This window comes from Odontomachus brunneus, unplaced genomic scaffold (genome assembly GCF_010583005.1).
Source record: "Odontomachus brunneus isolate Ranch 3 - 2012 unplaced genomic scaffold, Obru_v1 Obru_scaffold_130, whole genome shotgun sequence".
Taxonomy (NCBI): Eukaryota; Metazoa; Arthropoda; class Insecta; order Hymenoptera; family Formicidae; genus Odontomachus; species Odontomachus brunneus.
Window position 1 is genome coordinate 21,858 of NW_022639580.1, and position 4,422 is coordinate 26,279.

Genomic DNA, 4,422 nt, shown 5'->3' on the forward strand with positions numbered 1-4,422 from the left:
AATCAATTATAAATGATTATTCTTCGATCGCAAGAAGAACAATCGACTATGATTAGTTAATTTCTTTGCGACCTATCGATTTGCAACTAATGTAGAATGGGCTTTATGTTGTTATGCAAGAATACTTCCCGCTTAAATATCTTATATTTTGTCTTTATATATGTATAATTTATGTACTGTCTCTCTTACTATTTGTTCTATAAACCGATTTTAACTTTTTTTTTACAAAAGTAACGGAAAGTAACGATTTTTTATTGTTACTTCTCAAATAACGGTAACGCGTTACTTTTTAGAATCAGTAACGAGTAACGGTAACGAGTTACTTTTTACCGCAAGTAACGGTAACGCGCATTACTTTTAGAAAGTAACGTTTCCTATAAAATTCCCTTTAAAACAACCCTGTAAAATATATATCTACACATCTATATGGTGTTCAGCGAAGTCACGATATGCAGGAAAAACATATTAACATGAGCATGAAGTCCCACGTAATTTTTTACACCAACACAAAATTTCGAAATACTACAGAAAAATTTTAAAACGAATTAAAACCTACGATGTTTGGCATGCGAACTCTGTACCCACGATATTTCACTGAAAAAGGTTGAAACATAACTGTTAGCGACAAGTTTACGATTGAAAAACCTTTGTTTATCGGATCATTATCAAGATTGAGAACACTTGTTTATCGCATCATTACTTTATCTTCAATTTTCAGGCGACAGCCATCGCCATTAAGACGTAGTCGCGTCTTAACTATTACCGATAAGTTTATCTATAAAACTTGTACACGTATATTAGAGCGTTTTGCGTCAGACACCTTTTTTTCTTAAGAGAGCAAGAATTCGCCTCGTAGTATTATGCACTGTCTCAGGTAATATATCAAAGTTCAAGAAGACACATATATAGATAATGTAAAGAGCGAGAAATCTTCATGTGCTGAACTGGGATTATAAAATTATAATATACTTGTGCAAAACTTTCTATATATTTAATAGAACATAATTAAATCCAAATAAATATTTTTTGTATATTATTTTTATATATTTTTGTATATATAGAAAAATTATTCTTAAAACAACTATATATTGTTAAGTTTGCAATTCAGAAACATTTTATATTGTTATTGTACATGTTATTGCATTATTACTTATATATTGCGAAAAGATTAAACATTCTAAAACATGGCTCATGAAGCGATTGCTTATTTAGCTGCGTGTGAGTTTCAATGATACAATAAACTGATGTTGCATTCGACTTCACTTTTTGTGGTTTTAGGTAATAGTAAATAACACGAAGCACATCGAAAAAGGGCCAATGTACGATGTTATGCGCCCATGGCTAAATGACGGCCTTCTTCTTAGTACAGGTAACACAATAAAATTATTATTGTAATCGCATACATGCGCTTTATATCATCGAGTACTGTGTACTACGGAAAAAAAACAATTCTATTGATGCAACCGAATTTTCGGTTGCTCAGGGATCAGACGAAAACTCGGCTGTAAGAACAGAAAAATTCATTTATGAGGTTTATGTATAATCAATTAATCTCAGTTACTTCAACCGAGTTCTAAAATCGCTGAATATTCAGACGAATATTTTCGGTTGCGACAACATTAATATTAGTTTTCAAAACAGAGATATCGCTTCTGATCACCCTATTTTCAGTTGGTTCCTATTTGCTTGCACCAATTGAGATTTTTTTTACGTGTAGGTATTGAGAGTACTCATCTTTTTATTCAGATATTCTGATAAAACGAGAAGCATTATAACATTAGAAAGTTAATTAGTGAAGATATAAGTGAAGATTAAACTCAAAATCGTGAGGCTTGCTTATTATATGCGAAAGTTATTGGTATTTTTTTTTTCAATTTGTTTATTTCATATTATTGTTTTTACTTCATATTGCGCACGCGCGCGCGCGTTATCGTGCGATCTGTTATAACATTCCTGTTGCAAAAATCATTCTAGAATTAACCTTAGTCTTAATCTTATTTCTGTTTTAGGTGCCAAATGGTATTCACGGCGAAAAATGCTAACGCCTACATTTCATTTTAGTATACTACGAGAGTTCACAAATATTTTAACTGAGGAGGGTAAACGCATGGTGCAGAAATTAAAAGACGTCGGTGGTATGGTTGAAGTGGATATCGAATTATTTATTTCTGAACATACGCTGAACGTAATATGCGGTAAATCATTACATATTTCTGTTACATAATTGTAAAGAGAATTAATTTTGTATATCTAAGAACTGCCTACAATTGTAGAAACTACCATGGGCACTTCTCTACACAATCTCGGTACGATGCAAGAAAAATATCGACACAAGGTTCACCAACTTGGTCAGTTACTCGTATATAGGTAATTAATAATCCAAATATCCGTCTTTACATGATATCACAAATGGATCTAGTCATTATTGAGGCACCATGCAAAGAAAAATAATTATAATTAAGGTACAGACGCGAACAATACGTGATTCGCGAATCGCACGTAATAAGCCTTTCAGCCTTAAAAGAAAATTATTTAAATCTCTTAAAATATCAAATATTAAAATATTTTTAAAAAATCGAGTGTGTTATTGAATCGAAGACAGAACTTATATTCTAATACTGGCCAGGCGATATGCAGTGTAAAAGAAAAAGAGATAATACTAAAAAAAAAAACAATACCATAATGTATAATTTGATTTTATTAGAGAGAATTATATCTTACTTGTTATTCACTTCTCGTGATTATTCAGAAACTATTAATACTATTATTTTCTCAGATTTATTTTTAGCGTAATATATTTATGCCATTTAGAGTCGTGAGGCCCTGGCTTTTTAACGACATCATATTCGCATTAACGCCTAAGGGCAGAAAACAGAAGAAGATACTACAAAATTTACATGGATTCACTGAAAAAGTGCGTCAAAATTAAATTACTTAACATTCAGTATACTTCCCAATGTACAAAATTAGAACAAAAACTTGTATATAAGTACTGATAAGAAATATTGAAATATTAGTGAAAAAGTCAAGACGCAATTAGACAAGCCGTAAAATAAATTTATATTTTCTTACGTTGACATCATTTTTAGATAATTGCGGAAAGAAAAATGTATCACAAACGCACCGACAATAAGTATTTGCACAATATTGCAAATAACGATCCGATAGAAACAGATAACGCAGAAATACATAGAGGTACGTAAGCTAAGTATGAATTTCAACTTCATTCTAATATCGCAAAATCGTAATTGTGATATTTCTGATCCAGTTCGAAAAAAGCGAATCGCCATGTTGGATCTTCTAATATCTACCTCTCAGGAAAATAATTTGAGTGATTTGGATATTAGAGAGGAAGTGGATACTTTCACGTTCGAAGTAGGTATCCTCGAACCTAGGGTGCGATTTTTCTCGACAGCCTGATATATTATATACGAACACAACTAACACGCAAACTGATTATAGGGTCATGATACAACATCGATGGCTATATGTTTCACTCTGTTACTATTAGCAGAACACAAGGATATTCAGGTGCTCTTCTCCATAGAAACATGAGATATGTAACAATTAAAAGCAGCATCTGATTAATTTTGTTCAACCATTAAGTCGTTAATTAAATTCTGTTGAAAAGATAGAAGCATTAAGTATTTATCGCTGTGTATTTTTTTACGTATCGATTGAAATTAATTGATCAAACGAGAATAGTGGAAAACACTATCTCTAAAATAAATTTAAGTATATACGTAGACAATTGCTGAAACTATTTCTTTGTGTATATGTGTAAGTATCACAGAGTAGTGCAATTTTAATCAGTGTTGGTGGTATAGGATCGCGTCAGGGAGGAAGTCAAAACAGTGATGCAGCAATGTGAGGGCAAATTGACAATGACGTCGTTGCAGAATCTATCGTATTTAGAAAGATGTTTGAAGGAATCGTTGCGATTGTACCCCAGCGTGCATTTCATAACACGAATCACCGCGGAGGATGTGCAATTACGCGGTAACAGCCATAAATCTTTATGAATATCTAAACATATTCCAAATTTAACGTTTCAAAATTATCGTAATTAAATTGAAATGAGGTAACCATGTGTAAGATGATTAATTTTTTACATTTTTTAAACGTAGAAATTATCATAATATTTAATTATCGCGTGTTTGTAAGTTATTCCTGATTATGTAATACATTTTACAGATTCATATGTAATACCCCGTGGAACAATAACATTACTCAATATCTTCCACGCTCATAGAGATCCCAATTTCTGGCCGAATCCCGATGTATTTGATCCAGATAGATTTTTGCCTGAAAAGATACAAAAGCGTCATCCTTATTCGTACTTGCCATTCAGTGCAGGACCACGGAATTGTATAGGTAAGCTAGCGCGAAGCTCACACCTCTAGATATAGACAGTTTTTAATA

The 4,422-nt window shown here is 32.1% G+C and overlaps 1 pseudogene; it reads left to right on the forward strand.

Annotated features, from left to right (window-relative positions):
• The window catches only part of LOC116849993, a 6,256-nt pseudogene extending 1,851 nt beyond the window's left edge, over positions 1–4,405 (forward strand).
• Positions 4,406–4,422: the final 17 nt, after the last annotated feature.